Here is a 26,575-nt window from a genome sequence, read left to right as displayed (position 1 = left end):
AAACAGGTGCTTTCCGTGTGTGCGAGAGAGAGACAAACAGGCGCTTTCCGTGTGTGCGTGTGAGAGACAAACAGGCACTTTCCGTGTGTGCGTGTGAGAGACAAACAGGCACTTTCCGTGTGTGTGTGTGAGAGACAAACAGGCGCTTTCCGTGTGTGTGCATGTGAGACAAACAGGCGCTTTCCGTGTGTGTGTGTGAGACAAACAGGCGCTTTCCGTGTGTGTGTGTGAGACAAACAGGCGCTTTCCGTGTATGTGCGTGTGAGACACAAACAGGTGCTTTCCGTGTGTGTGAGAGAGACACACACAGGCTTTTTCCGTGTGTGTGTGAGAGAGAGAGAGAGAGACACACACAGGCTTTTTCCATGTGTGTGCATGAGAGAGACGCACAGGGTTTTTCCGTGTGCGTGAGAGAGACGCACAGGCTTTTTCCGTGTGCGTGAGAGAGACGCACAGGCTTTTTCCGTGTGCGTGGAAGAGAGACGCACAGGCTTTTTCCATGTGTGAGAGAGAGAGACGCACAGGCTTTTTCCGTGTGCGTGAGAGGGAGACGCACAGGCTTTTTCCGTGTGCGTGAGAGGGAGACGCACAGGCTTTTTTCCGCGTGCGTGAGAGAGAGACACACACAGGCTTTTTCCGTGTGTGTGAGAGGGAGACACACAGGCTTTTTCCGTGTGTGTGTGTGTGTGTGTGTGTGTGTGTGTTTGTGTGTGAGAGACGCAGGCTTTGTGTGTGTCTGTGTGTGAGAGACGCAGGCTTTGTGTGTGTCTGTGTGTGAGAGACGCAGGCTTTGTGTCTGTGTGTGTGTGAGAGAGGCAGGCTTTGTGTGTGTGTGAGAGAGAGGCAGGCTTTGTCTGTGTGTGTGAGAGAGGCAGGCTTTGTCTGTGTGTGTGAGAGAGGCAGGCTTTGTCTGTGTGTGTGAGAGAGGCAGGCTTTGTCTGTGTGTGTGAGAGAGGCAGGCTTTGTCTGTGTGTGTGAGAGAGGCAGGCTTTGTCTGTGTGTGTGAGAGAGGCAGGCTTTGTGTGTGTGAGAGAGGCAGGCTTTGTGTGTGTGAGAGAGGCAGGCTTTGTCTGTGTGTGTGAGAGAGGCAGGCTTTGTCTGTGTGTGTGAGAGAGTCAGGCTTTGTCTGTGTGTGAGAGAGTCAGGCTTTGTCTGTGTGTGAGAGAGTCAGGCTTTGTCTGTGTGTGTGAGAGAGGCAGGCTTTGTGTGTGTGTGTGAGAGAGGCAGGCTTTGTGTGTGGGTGTGTGTGTGAGAGAGAGACGCAGACTTTGTGTGTGGGTGTGTGTGTGAGAGAGGGAAACACAGAGATCAGTTCTACAGTGTTACAGCTAGCAATACAGCTGGGACTGAAATAGGACAAGCTGGCAAGCTTGTGGAAAACCCCATTTGGAAGACAGATTCTTATTTCAGCCTGGTTAAAGCCCTTGTGGTTCATGCAAGAGGAGAGTACTGGCTGTCTAATTTTTCACTTGGAATAAGAGAAACAAAAAGGAACTTTGTGGTCACCTGAAAGAAAGTGGTCACCCTGAGGGGGCAAGTGTCATCAGCAAGACACTGGAGTGGCTCATTTAAAAAGGAATCGGTTGTGGACGTCCTGAAACAGCAAATCTCTCTCTGAAAACTAACAAGAACCTTCCTGAGCAGTAACCATTTACCTTTCAAGCACCAAAACCTGGTGAACTTTATAAATGTTAAATTTTGTGCACAGTACAATAATTGCCTGCAACCAGTAAACTTGAAGGAATGAGAAGTGAGATTAGACTATGAATCAAAGAACTTTTCTGAACTTACACACATATTACATACACATGTGCTTAGAATTAGAAGGAGGGTTAAGTTATAGTGTGATTCTGTTTTCATGTTTAAAGATAATTAAAAGCAATTTTTGTATAAGTAACCATTTGTCTTGGTGAATATCTATTGCTGCTGGGTTTATGGGTGCTCTGGACTAGTAACAACAGTGGGAATCAAGAAATTTGCAGGTGAGAAACAAAAGAACTTGGCAAGTCTGGCTGCACCTGTAATAAGAGAAACCGTTAGAGCTTTGGGTTTATAGCACTTCACTTGAATGAGGAAATAGAAAAGACGGAAGTTTTATTAAAAAAAAACAAGGAACGGTGTTCACATCAATCATTTTGTTGCTTGCAAAGGGGATGTGTAAATGAGGACAGCATGTTGAAGGAATGAATCACAGTGGCCTCACAGTAGTTGGCGTGTGAAATGTCCGAATGTTCTTGGGTTGCTGCTTTTCTTTGAATATTGAGAGGGACTGAATTTGAATTGTGTGTAGTATATTATTCATCAGTATCTATTATCCTGATGGAACAGTGTCTGTCACAGATGTTGTTGGATATCTGAGCAGTGATTTTTGTTTTGTCTTTGGATATTAAAGGAGCTGCATGTTAAACCATTGGTGGCTAAATGGTTGAATTTTGATGAGTTATCACCATGGGGAAGTTTCCGCAGATTGCCTTTTAGAGGGTGGGTTTCAATGTTTAATGGTTTCAGTTAATGACAGCCATCAATTTAAATGCCCAGAGGAAGCATGAGTATAGAGTGACAATAGGTCAAAGTGTAATTGGGTTCAGGCAATGGAGCACTGTGCTGCGTTCTCAATGACCAGGTCAGCTAGTCAATGGCGTGGTGCTCCATGTAAGAGCATGCTATTAATGTGATGCCCTAGATGCTTTGTAACCACAGTCTTGAGTGTCACTTTACTGTGCTAGTGGGGAGAAATGTTCTGCTTCTTACTGGCCAATAGAGTATAAAAGATGTCCAATCAATAGACATTAGTTTCATAATTTCTAAAAATAATTAAACTTTATTGATCATTAAAGTATCAATTACCCCTTGGCCATGTTGAGGAGACTGTGCAATTCTTGTGCTGGTGAACAATGGAACAAACACAATCATTACTTGGTACAGTCACAAAATTAAAGAGTAATTTTAGGCCTCAAAGTCCAAAATGCCTCTGACAAAGATGGATTGCTAAACTGTCATCATAGTTTTCAGATAGGAGGCATGGGTGTCTATTTGCATTTGTAAGCTCCCATATACAGGAAAGCAATATAATTTTTAGTTGGCCATGAAGGATGCATGTCTTTTTAAATAATATGTTCAATAGATGCTTCAATGCTTTTTCGCTATCCAACTGTAAACGGTAAATCCTAACATTCTTGCATTCCTCTTCCCGCCTCACCCATTGGGTTCACAAGGAGTGAACCAATTCACATTATCTGCTCAGCAGCAATCGGATGTTTTTGGTATTTTTCTTTTCCCCCCATAAAGAGTGCCATGCAAACAGGATGCGAGAAGTAAAACCCCTATTGCGCTTGGGTAGTCTACAACACCATGAAATGGTCATTGAATTTTTCAATTTCGGAAACCCACATCCTTGGAGTTCCTTTTTCATACCACCAATGTAGCTTAGTTCTCGCTTTGTTCACCTTTTCTATCCTTCCTTCTCATTATCCTTCCCCACCTAGTTTGATTTCCATTCTTTGGCTTGGCTTCGCAGACGAAGATTTATGGAGGGGGTAAAAGTCCACATCAGCTGCAGGCTCGTTTGTGGCTGACAAGTCCGATGCGGGACAGGCAGTCACGGTTGCAGCGGCTGCAGGGGAAAATTGGTTGGTTGGGGTTGGGTGTTGGGTTTTTCCTCCTTTGCCTTTTGTCAGTGAGGTGGGCTCTGCGGTCTTCTTCAAAGGAGGTTGCTGCCCGCCAAACTGTGAGGCGCCAAGATGCACGGTTTGAGGCGATATCAGCCCACTGGCGGTGGTCAATGTGGCAGGCACCAAGAGATTTCTTTAGGCAGTCCTTGTACCTTTTCTTTGGTGCACCTCTGTCACAGTGGCCAGTGGAGAGCTCGCCATATAACACGATCTTGGGAAGGCGATGGTCCTCCATTCTGGAGACGTGACCCACCCAGCGCAGCTGGATCTTCAGCAGCGTGGACTCGATGCTGTCGACCTCTGCCATCTCGAGTACTTCGACGTTAGGGGTGTAAGCGCTCCAATGGATGTTGAGGATGGAGCGGAGACAACGCTGGTGGAAGCGTTCTAGGAGCCGTAGGTGATGCCGGTAGAGGACCCATGATTCGGAGCCGAACAGGAGTGTGGGTATGACAACGGCTCTGTACACGCTTATCTTTGTGAGGTTTTTCAGTTGGTTGTTTTCCCAGACTCTTTTGTGTAGTCTTCCAAAGGCGCTATTTGCCTTGGCGAGTCTGTTGTCTATCTCATTGTCGATCCTTGCATCTGATGAAATGGTGCAGCCGAGATAGGTAAACTGGTTGACCATTTTGAGTTTTGTGTGCCCGATGGAGATGTGGGGGGGGGGCTGGTAGTCATGGTGGGGAGCTGGCTGATGGAGGACCTCAGTTTTCTTCAGGCTGACTTCCAGGCCAAACATTTTGGCAGTTTCCGCAAAGCAGGACGTCAAGCGCTGAAGAGCTGGTTTTGAATGGGCAACGAAAGCGGCATCGTCTGCAAAGAGTAGTTCACGGACAAGTTTCTCTTGTGTCTTGGTGTGAGCTTGCAGGCGCCTCAGATTGAAGAGACTGCCATCCGTGCGGTACCGGATGTAAACAGCGTCTTCATTTTTGGGGTCTTTCATGGCTTGGTTCAGCATCATGCTGAAGAAGATTGAAAAGAGGGTTGGTGCGAGAACACAGCCTTGCTTCACGCCATTGTTAATGGAGAAGGGATCAGAGAGCTCATTGCTATATCTGACCCGACCTTGTTGGTTTTCGTGCAGTTGGATAATCATGTTGAGGAACTTTGGAGGACATCCGATGCGCTCTAGTATTTGCCAAAGCCCTTTCCTGCTCACGGTGTCGAAGGCTTCGGTGAGGTCAACAAAGGTGATGTAGAGTCCTTTGTTTTGTTCTCTGCACTTTTCTTGGAGCTGTCTGAGGGCAAAGACCATGTCAGAAGTTCCTCTGTTTGCGCGAAAGCCGCACTGTGATTCTGGGAGAATATTCTCGGCGACACTAGGTATTATTCTATTGAGGATAATCCTAGCGAAGATTTTGCCTGCAATGGAGAGCAGCGTGATTCCCCTGTAGTTTGAGCAGTCTGATTTCTCGCCTTTGTTTTTGTACAGGGTGATGATGGTGGCATCACGAAGGTCCTGAGGCAGTTTTCCTTGGTCCCAACAAAGCTTGAAAAACTCATGCAGTTTGGCATGCAGAGTTTTGCCGCCAGCCTTCCAGACCTCTGGGGGGATTCCATCCATACCTGCTGCTTTGCCACTTTTCAGTTGTTCGATTGCCTTATATGTCTCATCCAGGGTGAGGACCTCATCCAGCTCTAGCCTTAGGGGCTGTTGAGGGAGATGGAGCAGGGCGGAATCTTGGACTGAGTGCTTGGCACTGAAAAGAGATTGGAAGTGTTCTGACCATCGGTTGAGGATGGAGATCTTGTCGCTGAGGAGGACTTTGCCGTCTGAGCTGCGCAGCGGGCTTTGGACTTGGGGTGAGGGGCCGTACACAGCCTTTAGAGCCTCGTTGAAACCCCTGAAGTCGCCAATGTCCGCGCTGAGCTGGGTTCGTTTGGCGAGGCTAGTCCACCACTCATTTTGGATCTCCCGGAGTTTGCGCTGAAGATGGCTGCATGCGCGACGGAAGGCTTGTTTCTTCTCTGGACAGGACGGCTTTGTAAGGTGAGCCTGGTGGGCAGCTTGCTTCTTTGCCAGCAGCTCCTGGATTTCCTGGCTGTTTTCGTCAAACCCGTCCTTGTTTTTCCTGGAGGAGAAGCCCAGTACCTCTTCAGTGAATTGCAGTATGGTAGTCTTCAACAGATCTCAGAAGGTTTCAGGGGACGGGTCCGTGAGGCGGGTTGCATCGTCGAGCTTTGCTTTGAGGTTTGCCTGGAAGTTTCCTCTCGCTTCGTCTGACTGCAGGTTTCCAACATTGAACCTCTTTCTGGGGGCTTTACTGTTCCTGGGCTTTGGCTTGAAGTGAAGGTTGAGCTTGCAGCGAACCAGCCGGTGGTCAGTGTGGCATTCCGCGCTGGGCGTGACCCTGGTGTGGAGCACATCTCGTTTGTCACTTTCTCGCACCAGGACGTAGTCCAGGAGGTGCCAGTGTTTGGATCGGGGATGCATCCAGGTAGTCTTAAGGCTGTCCCTCTGCTGAAAAAGGGTGTTTGTAATGACAAGCCGCTGTTCTGCGCAGAGCTCCAACAGGAGGCGCCCATTGTCGTTGCACTTGCCGACGCCATGCTTGCCCAGGATTCCTGGCCAGGTTTCTGAGTCTTTGCCAACGCGAGCGTTGAAGTCGCCAAGGATGACAACCTTGTCAGCTGTAGGGGTGCGTTGGATGAAGTTATGCAGGTCGGTGTAGAACTTGTCCTTTTCTGCTGGTTCCGCCTGGAGGGTTGGAGCATAGACACTGATGAGGGTGATGCAACATTTGTTTTGAAGGGGGACTCGCATGGACATGATTCGGTCCGAGTGGCCTGTCGGAAGGTTTTCGAGTTTGGAGGCAATGAAGTTCTTGACCATGAAGCCTACACCAGATAGGCGTCGTTCATCTGAAGGCTTGTCAGACCAGTAGAGTGTGTAGCCTGCGCCGCGTTCTTGGAGGCTGCCTACATCTGCCAGGCGGACTTCACTGAGAGCGGCTATGTCGATGTCAAGTCTGAGGAGTTCATGTGGAATGAGGGCAGACCGACGTTCAGGTCGGTGGCTGTCACCCTTGTCGAGCATGGTTCTGATGTTCCAGCATGCTAGCTTGAGTTTGTGAGCATCATTTGAGGGGGAGGACGTGGAGGGGGAGGACGTGGAGGGGGAGGACGTGGAGGGGGAGGACGTGGAGGGGGAGGACGTGGAGGGGGAGGACGTGGAGGGGGAGGACGTGGAGGGGGAGGACGTGGAGGGGGAGGACGTGGAGGGGGAGGACGTGGAGGGGGAGGACGTGGAGGGGGAGGACGTGGAGGGGGAGGACGTGGAGGGGGAGGACGTGGAGGGGGAGGACGTGGAGGGGGAGGACGTGGAGGGGGAGGACGTGGAGGGGGAGGACGTGGAGGGGGAGGACGTGGAGGGGGAGGACGTGGCGGGGGAGGACGTGGCGGGGGAGGACGTGGAGGGGGAGGACGTGGAGGGGGAGGACGTGGAGGGGGAGGACGTGGAGGGGGAGGACGTGGAGGGGGAGGACGTGGAGGGGGAGGACGTGGAGGGGGAGGACGTGGAGGGGGAGGACGTGGAGGGGGAGGACGTGGAGGGGGAGGACGTGGAGGGGGAGGACGTGGAGGGGGAGGACGTGGAGGGGGAGGACGTGGAGGGGGAGGACGTGGAGGGGGAGGACGTGGAGGGGGAGGACGTGGAGGGGGAGGACGTGGAGGGGGAGGACGTGGAGGGGGAGGACGTGGAGGGGGAGGACGTGGACCTGTCCTTGGGCCTGCGCAAAGGAGCTTTTAGGTGGAGTGCCGTGCGCGCAGTACTGGCCCCACCCCTTACACCCATGGTTCGTGTGCCGTGCGCGCAGTACTGGCCCCACCCTTTACACCCATGGTTCGTGTGCCGTGCGCGCAGTACTGGCCCCACCCTTTACACCCATGGTTCGTGTGCCGTGCGCGCAGTACTGGCCCCACCCTTTACACCCATGGTTCGTGTGCCGTGGCCGAGCAAGCTGGGACGTGGCAGCGAGGTCCTTGGGTTGTAGGTTTTATATCGGAGTGGCCTTCTCCTATGCAGGTTTCTTACCCGGGCTGGAGGGGTCTGACTCCCCTCCTAGGTCGGTCCATACTGCCCGGACCGGGGCCGAGGCCGCCGCAGCTCTCCCTGTGCCCGGACTGGGGCCGCCGCAGCTCTCCCTGTGCCCGGACTGGGGCCGCCGCAGCTCTCCCTGTGCCCGCCGCAGCTCTCCCTGTGCCCGCCGCAGCTCTCCCTGTGCCCGGACTGGGGCCGCCGCCTCCAACTCTCTGCCCGGATCGGGGCCTCCGCCTGCCTCACTCGACCGAGGCCGGGGCCGCCATCTCCCCCTTGCTCCTGCCCGGATCGGGGCCGCCGCCGCCTACCCTTCGCCCGGACCGGGGCCGCTGCTGCTCTCTCTGTGCCCGGACTGGGGCCGTCGCCTCCCACTCTCTGCCCAGATCGGGGACTCCGCCTGCCTCACTCGACCGAGGCTGGGGCCGCCGTCTCCCCCTTGCTCCTGTCCGGATCGGGGCCGCCGCCACCTACCCTTCGCCCGGACCGGGGCCGGGGCCGCTGCTGCTCTCTCTGTGCCCGGACTGGGGCCGTCGCCTCCCACTCTCTGTCCGGATCGGGGCTTCCGCCTGCCTCGCTCGACCGAGGCCGGGGCCGCCGTCTCCCCCTTGCTCCTGCCCGGATCAGGGCCGCCGCCGCCTACCCTCAGCCCGGACTGGAGCCGGGGCCACCGCAGCTCTCCCTGTGCCCGGACTGGGGCCGCCGCCTCCCATTCTCTGCGCGGATCGGGGCCTCCGCCTGCCTCACTCGACCGAGGCCGGGGCCTCTGTCCCCTTTGCTCCTGCCCAGATCGGGGCCGCCGCCGCCTACCCTCAGCCCGGACTGGAGCCGGGGCCACCGCAGCTCTCCCTGTGCCCGGACTGGGGCCGCCGCCTCCCACTCTCTGCCCGGATCGGGGCCTCCGCCTGCCTCACTCGACCGGGGCCGCCGTCCCCCTTGCTCCTGCCCGGATCGGGGGCACCGCCGCCTACCCTTCGCCCGGACTGGGGCCGGGGCCGCTGCCTTGATTTCCATTACCCCCATATCAATTCACTTGGACATCTTCTCCCTTCATTCACCTTTTTATTCTCTCCCCAGCCGGGCTTTATCTGCCCATCATTCCTCCCTTATCTGGTGTTACCCCTTCACCTACCAGCCTTGTTTCACTCCTTTCTCTCTTCTACATACTGACCATTATCCCTCTGTACTTTGCCCTGATGCAGGGACCTGACCAGTGATGTTGACCATTTTTTTTGCTTCTGATGCTGCCTGACATTTAGAGTTCTTCTTGCTGTTTATCAGTAGTACCTCATGTCTCCAGTTGAGATGTTTTTCTGGAAGAAATTTATTCTAAAAACTGAAGGTATCGCTGGAGGAATTATGTCAGTAATGAAGGAGAATACTTTACTCGTGTTGCTAATGAAGTGCAGAAGAAATGAGGTGGTTGATTTTGCAATCTGTAGCAAAAGACGAGTTGCTCGAGGAACTCAGGAGGTCAGAAAGCATCTGTGGAGGGAAAAATGGAGAATGAATGTTTTGGGTTGAGACCCTTCAGCAAGGTGACGGCTGTCTGAATGGAGGGTCTCGACCCAAAATGTTGATTCTCTGTTTCCGTCCACACCTGCTGAGTTTCTCCAGCATCTAATTGTTTGTTTATGAATACACTTCGATGGTAGAGGATGCCATCTATTTAATATTTCTTTAATATCTGGTGTGCACTGAAGTGTAAAGATGAATGTGATGGTTTAGCACTGAGGTATTGACTGGAAGGAAAGTACAATGCAGGGCTACATTTCCTTTCAGCATACCTGCCCTCACTGCTTATTTGCTGTTATAGGGCACAACGGATGTGACATTTCTCATATCATTCTTAGTGGTAATTATCTGCCACAGTGAATAAAAATTAGTTATCTTTTTTCTCTTCATCTTTTTATCGAGTTTTATGTAACAAGCGCACATTATATAGAGGATGCAAGGTTATCAAATATGAAGAATACAAGTACATTTACAAAAATAAACAATAGTGATGTTGTTGGAATGACAAAAAGGACAAAGAACTCTAACCCCCACCAAAAAAAAACCTGGGATGCTTTGACATAAATTTAAAGGTAGTATAGTTCTACTGAATCTATAAAACATTACTAACTGAAGGAAAAACCATGTGCATAAATAAATACATTCAATGATCAAGATAAACATTTAATGAGCACAAAATTAGGGCATAAAAGGATTCCAAATTTTATGGAAATTGGTGTTAGTATACAACGGAGAACACCTGCCCTTTTCTAAATTAAGGCAAGACATGGCATAACCACTGAGTACTAGTGGATGGAACAGGATCTTTCCATCTAAGTAGAATAGGTCTCTAAGCCATAAGAGTTGTAAATAGTATGAGTTGACAATCAGATGAAGAAAATAGCTTGTTATATCATCTAATGCTCCAAACAAAGCCATTAAAGATTAGATTCAAGATTAAAACACAATATTATTGACAAAACATGAAAAATCTCCCTCCAATGAGGTTCAAGACCAGAACATCTGTAACCAGATTGTATTATGGACCATTTTAGACTGTCATTATAATGGATGGATTTCTGCTAAGAATTCTGTGCAAATTGTGGTACAGCTGAGCGGAGACTCGCCAATTGTTTGGAACTTGCAAGAACAAAGGAAGAATCTAGTTGGAGCAGCAGAACAGCAGTTGGAGTGGCAGAGGGCAGCTGGAGAGCTGTGTGAAATGTACATGCCTCATAAGTGAGGATTCATAAGTTTACTGCAAAACATCAGACATTTCTCTCTTCAACGTTCAATACAATGTCCTTTGTTATCAGTTAAAGAATTGCACTTGGACATTGAACTTTAAATTCTGGGGACTGTGTGTTTGGACTGACTGACTTGACTGACTGACCTGGGGTTTTTGGGGATTTTCCCTTTTTGAATATTGGGCACAGACTGTAATGGTCTGGGTTTTTCACATACACACTGTTTAAAAATATATAATGTCTGTATATTTGCTAGAGAGACTTATCGTAGGGTTAATTGTGTTAAGACATTACATTGTTAATAATCATTAATAAATATAAAGTTGTAGTCATTTAATGGTGAACAAAACTCCTCAGTAATTGTTGTTTAGTTGAGACTAACTGCCTTACTCAACATTGATGCATTTTTAAAACACTCTTGCTCCCAACGGCCTTAATGACGCTTGGCCTAGAAATCCCTGATGATTGGCAGCAAGCCTTGTACTTCAGGGCTTCCCGTTCTTGCTGACTCAAACCTCTGTGAGCTGGTTTATTGTATAGTCTGGTTCAAGACCTCCCCCCACACCCCAGAACCGGTGTTAGGAGGTGATGATTCCACTGTATATACCCCGTCTGCCTGTTTAGGTGGGCGACCTCTCTCTGGTGGACAAGCAACCGTCACTGGTTGCTGCAAGTCTCCATGTGCTGGCTTGAGGTGATTGCCTCTTGCCTGCTTCCAATGTCCAATACACACATTACACTGTTGTGCCAAATCACTGTGAACGTACCCTCGTATGGGCACTGAAGAGGGGTTTGATGCCTCATTCATTGTACAAATACATATTCATAGTCCTTGAGGTCATTTGGGATCTGCGAAGTGACTGAACTATGCCTTGAGGTAGGAACGGATGGCAACATGCTGATTTTCCCCCCCCCTCACACAGCATGTAAGGAGCGCATGGGTGAATCTATCTGTCCTCTTGCCATTGGCACAAACTTCCCTGGAAGCTCCCTGGCATATTACTGTTTAACAGTAATATGCCATGTGTCAGCTCAACAGAAGACATGGCCAGATCATCTTTTGGGGCCATGTGAATGCCCAGCATCACCCAAGGCAACTCATCCATCCATTCAGGGCCTTTGAGGGGTGCCATGGGGTTGACTTCAAATGGTGGTAGAATCTCTCTACAAGGCCATTGGATTGTGGATGGTTCACCATGATGAGATGCATCTGCACACTGAGTAGCTGGGCTACTTCCATCCACGATGTCAATGTGAATTGTACCCCCATCTGAGATTATGTACAACAGCCACCAGAAATGAACTACCCAGTTTGTGATAAATGCTCTGGCGAATCATGTGGTGAGGGCATCTGAAGGTGGCACAGCTTCTGGTCACATCATAAACCTATTGACCATTGTTAGAAGATACCTGGCACCTCACAATGATGGCAGTAGTCCCACGATATCTATATGTACGTGGTCAAAACATTTGTGCACTAGGGGAAAAGATTAGAGCAGTGCTTTTACATGCTGCTGTGGTTTTGAAGTCTGCCATTGTACACAAGTTCTGGTCGAGCGTTCAGCCTGTTTCTGTAGGCCATGCCAAACAAATTTTCCTGCTACTAGCTGCGTGTGCCAGACCATGAATTGCATTGAATTCTCTGCATCTCCAAGCATCAGGAGGTTGCCCTATGGACACGTCGCATAGGATTATAGCTGCTGAAGGTCTGAATTTCAAGTCCTCTAGCTTAAGACCAAATACTGCAGTACAGTAAGCTGCTATGTCATCATTGTGCTGCTGTGAGAGCTGTATGGTCTATACCTGAAGACCATGCATGAACTGAATGGACAGATGTGTGGGATAGAGCATCCACTACATGATTGGTTTTTCTAGCAATATGCCAAATGGATATGGTGTATTCTGAAATAAAAGAGAGGTGCCTCTGTTGCCTTGCCAACCATGGATTCGAAACCTTAGCAAAGGCAAACGTCAGGGACTTGTGGTCTGTGAATATGACAAAATCTCTTTGTTCGAGAAATTACCTGAAATGGCAGATGACCAGGTAAAAGGCCAGGCACTCCCTGTCAAGTGCACTGTTCTTTTGCTCGGGAGGTCTTAAATGCATGCTGAATAAGGCTGACGACTTCCAATTGCTCTTGATCAGTTGTTCCAGTACGCATCTGACAGCCGTGCTGGATGCATCAACTGTGAGAGCTGTGGGCACATTGTGTCGAGAGTGCACCAACATGGTTGTGTTGGCCAGTGTTTCCTTGGCTTTGTCAAAAGCAACTATTGTTTCCTCATCGGAGTCCAGGTCTTTGTTGCCTGGAAAGAAGTTAGAAAAGGGGTTGCATTATTTGGGCTGCCGATGGCAAAAACTGATGATAAAAATTTGCCATGCTGACCTACTCACAGTCCTTACATCGTGCTCACCCTGGAATTTTTTTTTTATGCCTCCACCTTGGCAGTGAGTGGCTCCGCTCCGTGCTGACTGATCCAGTGACTGAGGAAATTGACAGAGGACAGGCCAAACTGGCATTTAGATGTATTGATAGTCAGGCCATAGTCACTTAGTCGTTGGCATAGTTGATGTAAGTGCATGCCATGCTCTTAATGAGAGCGGCTGCCAATCAGTATATAATCAAAGTAAATAAATACAAAATTGAGGCCTTGTCCCACAGAGTCCAAAACTTCTGGAAAGTCTGTGCAGCATTTCTCAACCTGAAAGTCATACGTGGAAATGAAAAAAGGCCAAATGAATGGGGTGATGAGCGCCATTTTTGGGATGTCATTGGGATGGACCGGAATTTGATGATGACCCTCACCAGATCGATTTTAGAGAATATCTTGGCACCGTCCAGATTTCCGATGAAGTCCTGGATGTGCAGGACAGGGTACCTGTCAGGTGTCATGACACTGTTTAACTGTCGATAATCTCCACATGGGCTCCAATCTCTGGTAGTTTTCGGCACCACGTGCAAGGGAGATGCCTGTGGACTGTCCAAACGACAAACTATGCTCATGTCCTCCACTTTATGGAACTCCTCTTTCACAATTTGTAGCTTGTCTGGAGGTAGTCTGCATGCCTTGGTGTGCAGCGGTGCTCCTCTTGTGGGGATATGACGCTGGACCCCGTGCTTGGGCATAACAGCAGAGAACTGTGGGGTGACTATGGCTGGAAATTCTGCCAAGATTTTGCCATACTCGTTTGAGGAGAACGTAACCGAGTGCAAATGGGGCGCCAGCAGAGTAGCCTGACATAAAGTGAGAGATTTGAATGTTCTGGAGTTTACCAACTGCTTTCCCTTTTGGTCTACTAATAGACAGTTAGTTCATAGGAATTCTGTGCCCAGCAGAGGTTGTGATACATCAGCCAACATGAATATCCATGTAAATTGGCGAGGTCCGAGTTCAAGTGTAATGTGTAATAGTCCACACCCCATATGTTCTAATATTGGTGATGATGGCAGCTGTAAGCGATGATCCAGATTGTCCATTACAGGTGTCCCTGCCTGTATGATGCAAAACACTGACCTCCACTCCTGTGTTTGCCAGGAAACACTGACCTGAATGCTGGACCCATAGATAGAGGAGGTTGTCTCGATGGCCGGCTGCTGTAGACACTAGCAATGACCAGCCTGGGCATTTCCCTGGTATGAGCAAGGCGGGCAGCAACAGCGGGCCCCAGAACCCCATGTTTGATGATAGTAACACCAGTGGTCCTTATTTGGACTGTCATCTACAGTTGTTGTGGCTGCTCTACATCTTGGAGCATTGACCCACAGAGCAGAGCACACTGGGATGCTACACAACTGAATCCACGGTTGCTCCACCATGTTTTGTGTGCCAGAGGATATCATTGTGGACTGCTAGTTCATGGGGATCTTCATTCACCAGAAGCAGGCTAATGTCCTTAGGCATCAGCTCCAAGAACAACTGAGCAAAAAGCAGAGAGTGCCTGTGGCTGCCATTAGCACCAGCATTTCATTCATAATGGCAGTCGGTGTTCAGTCTCCCAGGTCATCTATCCGTAGCAGCTTTGCAGCTTTTTTGCAGTGTGTCAGCCCAAATGTGTGAATCAGTAGTGTTTTAATGGCATCGTACCTGTTATCCTCAGGGGGTTGACTCAAGAAATCGACAATTCCTGGTCCAGTGAACCGACCACGTAATAGTGGAGTCCATTCTGATTTTACGAACATGGAACTGGGCCTCTGTCTGCTGAAATGAGACCACAGGCTGTGAGATCCAAAAGGCAGGCAGTTTAAGTGCTCCCACATTCTGGAAGCTTTCTTCGGTCATCTTGGGTCCAAATCACCGTTTGGGCCCGTCGGGGGTCACCACTGTAGTCATTTAGTGATAAACTAAACTCATCAGTCGTTGTAGTTGCATAAAGACCAACTGCCTTACTCAACATTGATGCCCCTTTTCAAAACACCCATGGTCCCAACGGCCTTTGCGACTCTCGGCTCAGAAATGATGCCATCCCTAACAATTGGCAGCAAACCCAGTACTTCAGGGTTTCCTGTTCTTTCTGACTCAAACCTCCATGAGCTGGTTCATTGTATAGCCTGGTTCAGTCCACTACAGAGTTAAAATTTAACTCTTTTGAATTGCGTCTTCTGTAGTTGGTTTGAGACATAACAGTTGTTTCATCTGTCACGTTGGGGATTTAGATCGGAAATGTATGGGATAATTTGTCTTTAGACATGCAAGTCCAATGTACAACCTTGAACTGAATAAGAGCACATAGTGAAGAAGTGTTAACTAATTTGAGAATAAAATCCCAATTTTTATCTGAGATAGAAAACTGTAGATTATGTTCCCATGCTCTCTTAATTTTATCAAGGGAAACCTGGTGTGATTTTGAAAGCATATCATATAAAGGTTATTAAACCCTTCTGGGAGGGTTGTAATTTGAAAGTTACATCCAGCACATTAAGATCCACAAGCTATGGTAAAATTTGGTAATTGAACCTGTTCTTTTTTTTTAAAAAAGTGAATTTGGTAAATTAATTTTCGCTGATAACTGTTCAAGAGACATGAGACAACTTTCAACAAACCAGTCTCGAAAACACTGAATATTGTTATCATACCAATTGACAAATGTCAAATTGTATGAAGGAGGAAATACATAATTAGATGATATAAAGCTTGATAAGGAAAACCTTTTAAATTAAAAATGTCCTGAATTGAAACCAGCTACACAAAGAATGTTTTACTACAGGGCTGTACATCGTTCTGTTAACTTTAGCTAAAGAAAAAGGAAATGCTGGCTCCTAAAAAAGGATAAAAAGGAAAACTTCTCTGCCGACCTCCATTCCAAAGAGACCCAAACTGGGTGATCCAATCTATTAAAATATTAATCCAAATCAAGATAAAATGTATATTAATTGCCCAGTAATAGTATATAAAATTTGGCAGTGCCAAGCCTCCATTCATTTTAGACCTCTGCAAATGAAGCTTTTTCAGTCGAGATCATTTGTTTTAGGAAGATAGAATAGAGTCAAGCGAATCAAAAAACGATTTGGGGATGAAGATTGGAATTGCATTTTTTTAAAAAAAGTTTAAAAGTTTGAGTAAAATAATTTTAATGGAGTTAATGTGACCAACTCATGAAATAGAGGAAGGTGACCATCTAGACAATGTCCGCTTGAATTGTTTTAATAAATTAAGAAAATTTTCCTTAAATGTTTTTGGTGACTATAATTTCAAAGTAAGTGAATTGATTCTTAATGATCTTAAAAGGAATATTGGCGTAGATAAGGTATCTATTCAGGGAGAAAAGTTCATTCCTGTGCAAGTTTAGTTAACTCCATTCTGATTTGAAGGGTTATATTTCAGTTATGTATCAAATATTACAGGATGGTATAGATAAAAAGGGCTGGGATAAATCTAAAGGTATATGGGAAGTGGAGATTGGTTTTATTTTTTCCGAGGATGATTGGTCAGATATTTGTTATGATAATGTAACTAGACTGATAAATGATTAATTATAATTTTGTACATCAATTATACTTAACACCTGAAAAGTTTAAAAAAAAAATATGGTTTGCATGAATCAGATTTGTGTTTTAGATGTGGTAACACTGTTGGAACTTTTTTTCATGCGGTTTGGTCATGTGTATATATACACACAATCTTTTTGGAAGAAAGTACAATTGTTTCTGGAATACCTGTATAAGATTAAAAAACTTTTATATCCGACAGTATTTTTATTGGGTAGTTTGCAAACTCTGGAAGGTCTGCGATTAGATAAATTTCAACTTGTTTTTGTATATTCAGCATTATCTGTAGCGAAAAAATGTATTGCTAGTATGTGGAAAGATACGGATATGATTGATATTAATAGGTGGCATAATGAGATGAAATATTGTTTAATAATGGAAAAAATCACATGTTTCGTGTGATAACTATAGTTTTTTTATTAATAAGTGGTTGTTATATTCAGAATATTTACATTTTGATTTACATTGATTAGATCTTAATATGTATGCTTAATTTTTCTTTAATTTTTTTTCTCTTTATGGCTCTCCATAGGAGAGTTGGCTGAAATGGGGGGGGGGGGGGGAGGGAGGGGGGTTTCCTTTTTTTCCTCTCTTTTTTTCTTTTTTCTTTTATATATATATATAAAATATATCATTCATGCTTAGTTTATTGTTATATATGTTATTTATTATCTGTATTTTGAATGAATAAATAAAGTTAAAAAAAAACTCCTTTCTGATTTGATCTCAACTATGATCTAGAGTGCCAAAAGCTCCATTTCCCCCCAACCCTGCACCCTCTTTTGTAGGTCAAATTAATCCATCGTCAATTCTTCAGAACTGCCTATTTAAAATACGTGCGATTATCTTCACAGCCACTTTGCTACAAGTTAATGTCGTGATCAACCAGATTAAGAATTGGAATGCTTGTCAGCACATTGAACTGTGCTGGTCAATTGCCCTAGTCACTTCCTCCTTGAAGGTATTGAGGTGCCTGAAGCAGAAAGAGTAATAACATTTGAGACCTCTTGACGAATACCTGAATGAGCAGGGCATAGAGGTATGTGGATCTAATGCAGGCGTGAAACTAGTATAAGAGAGAGAATAATAGTGTCTATGGTTGGAGTGACCTGAATGGCCTGTTTCTCTGCTGTGTCTTTATGTGCCACGGGTTCTAGTTCAACGAATCTGTTGTGCAGTTGAGAATCTACTCAGTTGTTCGCTCACTAGGGCTAAATGGCAAAGGGAAGCATCACAGGTTGAGCTGTGCCAGGGGTTGTTGATAAGCTAAAGCAGAAGGAACCTTTGTTGATATTTTCCTCTTGTGCTTTATAAATCAAGGACAGAAAGATAAATTGTGTTATCATTTGTGGCTGCTGCTTCAAATCCTCTTTAAATTAGCTTAGGGCAGGATTTAAATGTGACTGCTCCCTGCTCATTTTGGCTCAATGCTGTTAACTGAACGGGAAGTGCATAGAAGAACCTTGAAATCAACTTGTTTCGTTGAAGTAAAATCCATTCTGGAGGGAAAAATATGTATTTGATGTGAATGCATATTTTCAGCATCTGATCAATTTTGTTCAATTATTTGTTGAGCAAATCAAACACAGCTTAAATTGATGCATTTCCAGTTGTTAAGCAATGTGGAAGACCCTTAACAAGTTGTTCAGCATAACTTGGATATTAACTTGGCCTAGATGAAGGTGTTCCTTTAATCTGATACTTCAGAACTGAAAAAGTACTATAATTCTTGAAAAGAATATATTTGTGTGGGGGTGGGGAGATGGTGTAGGTGGTGACTTCCTATTATAGCTGCTCAATGGATTAATCTGAGTGCATGATGGATGTTGGATTTCAAAATCATCTGAGAGCAATCTGCAAGCAAAACCTAATTCTTCTAAGGAGCAAAACTGAAAATGCTGAAATGTTGCCTGACATGTTGAAGCTTTGCTAGGACACTTTTTTTTTGTCATTTCAGTTTTCCAGCATCTGTGGAACTTGTTGAATGGAACTTGGAATCTAAGCATCGATGAACATCCTCAGTCACAGGCCAGTTTTCCACTGGCACCTTGTCCCAGGAATTTATGGGCAGCTAAGCTGTTAAGGGACCAATTGAAAAGGGAAATAATGAACACGCTGGCATCAAATCACTCTGGGATTAATGGCCTTGACCCCAACTTGTATCCCCTGCGTCAGATGATGCCAGTGTGCCGATTAAACCAGTGGAAAAAGGACAAGTTGCATCCCTGGACACTCCTATCCCTAGGGATGACTTGTGGTCAGTGGAAAAGCAGTTTGTGTCCTGATTAAAGGTGGTTCAGTGGAAACAGCAAAATTGGCTGCTTTAACTGGGACACTACATGGCCAATTAACTGGGATGCCAGTAGAAAAAGGACTACAGCCATGTGGTGATGAAGCAGCTGAAGATGCTTTGTGCTTGGATTCCAGTCTTGTGGAAAAGATTGTGTAAAAGAGATGGGTCTCTAATAAGCATAACCATTTTCTGGCATCTGCAATTAAAATAAAATATTTTATATCACAGGTATGACCCTTGCCAGTGGAAAATTCCCCTTCTGATCCCAGAAAACTTTTAGAGTGCAATCACCTTCTCATAGCTTCGAGTTCAGTTTCGATAGGCATCAAACTAAGTGTTAGTAAGCAGCACATTGGCCACTGGGTTTAAGCACCACTGTGGGTGACACAGTTAGCATGACAGTATTATAGCAGCAGCAAAAACCCAGCTTTGAATCCAGCGCTCTCTCTATGTAAGAAGTTTGTACATTTTTCTCATGTCTGCTTGGGTTTTCCCTGGGAGCTTTGTTTTTCTCCCACCCTCCAACACGTACGGGATTTAGGTTAATTTGGGTGTATTTTGGGCGGAATGGGTTTAAATGGCCAGAATCAGCTTCTACCATGCTGTAAATAAAATTTAAAAAACCATGAAAATTCAAAATCATTTGGTAAGTGATAGAGGAGGCATGCTTGGGATGGGTGCTGGGGAAAATGGTGTCCGTGCTGAATATTTGGTTTGTCCTGCCTTTACTGAGGCTGTCCGTCATCTTATTTGGTCAATACCAGTGGTTGTGATAAGCAGCTGGTTCAGTACGACAACCAGAATATTGCCAGGATTCTGAGTTTCTGTGTCCAGTGCATGTGGTTGTTTTTCCGAAGTTGTTGGAGCGAACACACTTTGCGGTGGCTTTTTTCTACAATTAGCAAGGATCTTGGGGGTGGGAGGAATTTGCAAATGAATTTGCCTTGGCTTTATTTACATGCTGGGCACTGCCATCGTTAAGGATGTTCTTGGAGCATCTTCAGTTTTCCATCATTTATCCTGATTGAAGCAGCAGGGCTGGCGAACTTGACTTAACCTTTTGCTTTTGGGATTACATAGCACTGCTTTTAAGCAGCCTGTCTTGAGTGTTTATCTCAGATTTACACTTGAAATGCAGTGACAAAACTATTAAGAACTGATGAATTGAAAATGTTTTCAGAATGCACATTTATGCCTTTGTGAAATGCCTCAATTTTTTTTTCTGTTCAGGATATTGTCAAGGGATGGCAAAGTACTGTACTGGATTAGGTTTGAGTTTATTTTTCATTCAGAATGATTGTATGTATTTCAGTAAAGCTACCAACCTAACATGAGAGCAATATGTCAAAGTGTGGGATGTTTTTCAATAAACATTCAGCAAGATTCTCTTTTGCAATGTTGATAAAATTGTTGCAGATGAGTATAAAGGACAGAATGCAGATTGTAAGTGCATGACTTTGAAATGGCTTGAGGAGGAATACAGAGGGGGAAAAAAACTGAATTTTTCTGACTTGATAACATTAACTTAAACATTTGGAGATGACAGTTCACCTTTCCTTCAATTTTGCAAATAATTATTGCATTGTTATTTCTGGAAATGAACTGACAAGTGCAAAAATCCTGATTCATTATCTTCACCTGAAACATCAACTATCCCTCTGTTTCTAAGGATGCTGCTTTTTTTGACGAGTTCTTACAGCAATTTTTTTGCTTGAGAATATTACACATTTTACAGTAAGGATGGTGATCTCTGATTAATTGTCCATTTGACAATTTGACACAGCGCTGCTCCGAAGAATTTAAGATCCTGATTCTAATTCTGCTGGCTCCATACAGATTAAACAGCCTATTTAAGGAGCCAATAATGTTTCCATTAAAATCCTGAAACCAAGATCCTGTACCCATGATGGTGGCCTGTGTTTGACAGCAGCCACAAGGGGTTGCAGCCTCTGGTGAGCAGCGGACTGGCATGGGGCACTAGAAATGGGGAGACCTCCTCCTTTGAGAAGGAAAAGTTGAGAGGACGACCCTACAGGACAGTGATCACAGTGGTGGACCAGCAAGGAGCTCCGGCTGAGGGACCTACGCAGGTTGCGGGCAACTTGCGGTTGGGGGACCAGCATGTGCTGCAGGCTGCTAGAGTCTGGCTTATGAGAACAGGATATCAGAACTGAGATTTGAGAGGGTGCTGAGGGCATAAAGGGTGCCAGAAAAGGGCCTCTGGCATTGAAGGCTCTCTCATCCTGTTAGAGGTTTGGATCTGGAGCTCGGATTGATAATGGATCAAACGAGTCTTTGCGGCTGCATTGCCTGCAGGGCACTGGAGGCGAATCCACAGACTCTTGCACTGTAAGGTGTGCCAGGCGACACTAAAAATGACTGTCTGCCTTACGGAGGTAGAAGAGAATAAATGAATCTTGAATCATTTGGATGACACAGTTAATGCAGCACTGTTACAGTGCCAGTGACTGGGAGAGGAGTTTGAATTCCGGGCTTTGTAAGGAGTTTGTATGTTCTCCCCATGTCTGTGTGGATTTTCTCCAGGTGCTCTGGTTTCCTCCCACATTACAAAATGTACTGGTGTTGAAGGTCAATTGGGTGTAATTGGCAGCTCAAGTTTGTGGGCTGAAATGGACTGTAACCATACTGTATCTCTACAAAGCATAAGCTGGTGATTTTCACCTGTGGCACCATGAGGCAGAGTGGGAATAAACTCTCAGGATTTGTGCATCTATCCAGTCTCCCTCATTGTGGCTCTCACTTTTGTGTTCTTTTTCCTGAAGTTGGAATTGCAATTCTTTACGGGACATCACTGTACCGAAGTGAAATTTGTCTGAGTTGCTCAACTTTAGTTCCAATGGAATCCTAGGAAACATGATTATAATTGCTGGAGATGAGGTTAATGGATGATTGGAGGAAGAGCTTTAATGTTGACAGGGTAGAGTGGCACTAGTGAAGTAAATATACATGAAACGTTATTATTTTGTTTCATAACTGGTGCCTCTGGTTAAATTGGTACCTTTGGAAAACCAATGGCTTATCAGTGATTTTTCTCTGGAGCAAAATGAACCAGTTTGCTCCCTTTCTGATAGGACGCTTTCTCTTTCCAATGATATTGCTTACCCTGCAGAGTGCTTCCAATATTTTCCATTTTTTAAAATTTCTGATTTCAATCTGCCCATCATTGTGTTCAAGAACAGGTTTGACAGTTTCAAAGAGAATCAAGGCTGGTCATGTGTTATGAACCAACAGTTGCGTTAATTCACACACAAAAGACACTGTCATGTTGAGAAGAGAATCAGGTTCGGTGGATTCACAGAGAATAGTCTGGACACAAGTGTTACAATCGCACTCAACTTTAGTTAACACATAGAAACATTAAATGGTTACTAATTCACTTAAGCAACTATTACGAGCTCCTGTTTTAGTAAAATGGGATTATCACTGTAAGGGATAGTATGGACAAGAGGAATTGAATGGTCACAGTTAACATTTAACAATTCACACGAACACCATTACAACTCAAGTCACATCCCAGCGACAATTCAATACATTGGAAGAATCTGTTCCAGATTGATACATTTGCAAAGCCATTGTTATTTCACAAGGGAGAACCGTTCTGACTGCTGAAGAGAAAACCGCTTTTGAAGCAACTTTTGTGGCCAGCCACTTTTGTGGAATTCGGAGCAAAGCATGTTCTGTGAATAATTGGGCTTTTTCAGTGGATTTACCTTGTGCCTGGAGGGTCTTATGGGAATCAAAGTTTTTCATTTTGAGTGTGACTAATAGTAAAGGTCACTTAGTGAGCCGAGTGCCAGGGTCTTGGAAACTTCATGGAGGCCGCCCAATTCGAGTCTTGCCTACAAAAGCACCTATGACCACATCTAGCGTGAATGGATATTTCTTCAAAAGCAATGCAAGGAGAATTCATGAGTCTGTAGCAGCCTCAATTCCAGTCTTCCCATCAGTTCAATATTAATTCTGGGCATCAAATTTCAAAGGCCTACACTTCAACACTGAATTTGAAAGCAGGAAGTTTGAAGTGATTTTCTAGATTTTGGCCTGGACTGCAATGGTTTGGGTTTAACAGAGACAGACGCACCTGTGCATAGTTGAGAATAGATTTAGTGCTAAAGATAGTTTAATTTAGAGTAAGAAATAAAATTAGTGTTTTGAAATTAAACACTCTCTGGTTCATTGTCTATTGCTGCTCGTGATGCATGGTTCATAGCACAACGATATAGAAATTCACCTCAGACTTCAGTTGGACTCCGACAATGGTAAACCTATGCTTGACCTGGTCACACACTCCAGCCTGGGACTCTTATACACACCTGATTCCCTGACCAGTGGGGGTAAGGTTCTCTGCAAGTATCGATCTATTGCATTTCTATGGCTCAGCTTCAGTGTCGTGCTCACCTCACCCATTGCACTTCCAGGGATATTCACAGTAGAGACCTGGTATGGAGTGGTGTTGGGGGTTGAACAACGGGGCAGAGAGAAAAATTGTGTTGGTGTTATATACAGTGGGAATCTGTGCTTCTAGCCAATAATGATCCTAGGAGATTTTGAATTGGCCAGTGGTAAGGTGTACACTAATGGGTGGCTGGAGTCCAACCTCGATTGACAAGTGATATAACTTCTGAATAAGTTTGACAGGGAAGATGTGACCACTTGCGATACACAGATTTCAGACAGGCAGGGATTTCAGACAGGCAGGGATTTCAGACAGGCAGGGATTTCAGACAGGCAGGGATTTCAGACAGGCAGGGATTTCAGACAGGCAGGGATTTCAGACAGGCAGGGATTTCAGACAGGCAGGGATTTCAGACAGGCAGGGATTTCAGACAGGCAGGGATTTCAGACAGGCAGGGATTTCAGACAGGCAGGGATTTCAGACAGGCAGGGATTTCAGACAGGCAGGGATTTCAGACAGGCAGGGATTTCAGACAGGCAGGGATTTCAGACAGGCAGGGATTTCAGACAGGCAGGGATTTCAGACAGGCAGGGATTTCAGACAGGCAGGGATTTCAGACAGGCAGGGATTTCAGACAGGCAGGGATTTCAGACAGGCAGGGATTTCAGACAGGCAGGGATTTCAGACAGGCAGGGATTTCAGACAGGCAGGGATTTCAGACAGGCAGGGATTTCAGACAGGCAGGGATTTCAGACAGGCAGGGATTTCAGACAGGCAGGGATTTCAGACAGGCAGGGAGGCCACGTTTCCTCCATGTACAACATTCCATCCCTCGGAAGTCACGTTACTTTGCAATCACTATGAATACAATCAATAACTCTTATGTACATGTTATAATTATATCTATATATCTGTGTGTGTATATTATATAAAAAGAAAAAAGATGTGTTAAAATAAAACTATATCAAACAAGTGGACCAATATGTACACAAGTGCCTTCCACATGCTTGACAAGGCACAAAATCAAATTCATTGATAACACCTCATCAGTTCTCATCTGACCAAACAGGGTTGCTGTGTTTCTGATGGAGTATGGTCCTGTGGGAGCTAGTCCTCCGTGCCAGAGGGGAGGGAAGAGATATCACCATCTGATGTGTCTGGTTTCTCTGGCTTGGCTGGCAAACGTGAGCACCCTTACCACCAATGTCTGCGACCAGGCAGTGGAAGGTCATCCATCAGGTGCCAGATTTGTTTGCACATCCCACGCATGGGTTCCATGCTTGGATGCTCCCTCAGCACAGAGCCTAGGTGCCCATGGCTGTGCTCTCCTGTAGTGAGGCGGGGATGGGCTGACATCCATTTTTCTGGGCTATCATCTGAAACCAGGATGCTGTTCCTGCTTGGGTTCTCTTTAAACAGGTGCCACAAGTGCCTGTGTTGGACCCCTGTAACGATAGTCAGGAGGAGTCGGGACTGAAAGGTAGCCAGTTTGTGATTTTAAATAAAAGCTCCTGTAAGGCCCACCCCACAAGGTATTTGTGACTGTTAATGGGAGGGCTGGGGCACTGATGTAATTGTCAAGTGGAACAAAATATATACAATATTTCGTAACTTTGAATCTGTTGCACTCTCCTTATAAATTATAACTGCAATTCCCAGAGAGTGTTTAGAGGCATCATTTCTATACCGCAGGGCGATTAAAAAGGAGGGGAAGAAAAACAAAAGGTCTAAAACAAAAGGTCTATTACCAAGTTTGCGTCTGGAATGTGCATAACAAAAGTCGTGATTGAATGCCCAATGCTGAGGTTTAGGTTTCCATGACAACAATGCTTGCCTGTCTTGCAGAGAGTTCTTTGCATAATAAGTGTCAGGACCTTTTGCTAGTTGCTGTATGAAATCTATGACGAGACCTACATTGCAGTCTTTGTTGATTAACGCTTCTTAGACCCTCACATTGAGAAGAGGACCAGCTTGAAGGGTGGTCTTCTCCTGTGGTTGGGGGTGGGTGGTGGTGGGGGAAGCGAGTTGGTAGTGTTCAGAAGATAGATTAGTCAGGTGTCACCTTTGGTGGGGGAGAACTAGAGGGGAGACTGGACTAGGTTGGAGTGGGTAGTGTATGGGAAACTCCACCTGTAATGCTTTCTCCAGACAGCACACCTCTCTGAGACACTGGTGGGGTGACGTCACCAAATTTCTCCACAGCCCTGAAACATGAACAGGAGCTCTCTGCTCCATGTACTTCGATCCATTCAGGAGCGTAATGGCTTCCCAGACTGCCATCCCAGTTGTCAGTCTCATAAGGGGCAAGACCACCCCTCTAAGATTGGGGCATGTGGCTGTAACTAAATTGCTCACCAAGGCACCAGTCACCTTCGTGCTCCCTGGATGGTGGAGCTTGCGGGCGCCCCCATAGATACCCATGATCAGGGCCCACTCCCTAACACCCCATGTTCCAACACTACTGATGTACCACTGACTTGGCCCCATATGGGTAAGACAGGGAAGCTGGCCCAGGCCATAGTCACCACCCATTCTCATAGGGTGGTGCTATCATTGGCCCCTTCTGGTGGTGCCCATAAGGCATTGGCAATCATCTGTCAATCAGACAGACCACCCAGTGTGCATACTTCCTGAACTGGGGGGCCCCCTCCCAACTGAAAACAGTGGCATAGCTAGGTGTTCTCCCGTCTGCTGGTGGTATCAGTCCCCTCACCCCGTTTGCTCCTTAACAGAGTAGTCCTGGGATCATTATCTCACCATGATCACATACGTGTCTACTCAAGGTCCCCCTATTTTTTTTTGCTATGTTTCCCTTTTGAAGGGCTGGTGGGTTGCCCCCATGGCAGACCTGGAACCATGTGATCACGGGTTGGGTTTGTAAAGGCAGGGAGGAGGAAGTATGTCATGGGATTAAGTTTCTTCAGGATTATCACCATCCATCCACACATACCCATTCTCCAAATGTGCCAATCCCCTCCCACTGTTGGACAATGGCTCGGACTTTTCCTGAGTCCAACTGAGAGCCAGACCAACAAGCTGCTTGCAGCTGCTGTGTTTCAATCAGCTTGGAAGCTGCCTCCATGATTTTAATTTCTAAGTTGGTCACTTGCCCATAGGCAATCTGCACAACCTCTTACAGTGCACAACAGTTCACAAATGTTGCAGGGATTCTTTCTCCCTATCTTTTTTTGGTGCCCTGACTACTCAACTCAGATGAGATGCCTCACTGGCGCCTAAGTAGGACCCAAATTGAAACTATTGAAATATCAAATAGAATTTGTTAAAATTGCACTGGCAGTGGCCAGAAAATGTATAGCTGTTGCATGGAAGTCTGATTCATATCTAGGCGTTGGCATGTTGGAACACAGAAATACATTGCTGTATTTCCCTGGAGAAGATTACCTACAACTTAAGAAATAAGTATGACATT

The sequence above is a fragment of the Narcine bancroftii genome, chromosome 5 (assembly GCF_036971445.1).
Source record: "Narcine bancroftii isolate sNarBan1 chromosome 5, sNarBan1.hap1, whole genome shotgun sequence".
Taxonomy (NCBI): Eukaryota; Metazoa; Chordata; class Chondrichthyes; order Torpediniformes; family Narcinidae; genus Narcine; species Narcine bancroftii.
Note: the sequence above shows the minus strand (reverse complement) of the source record.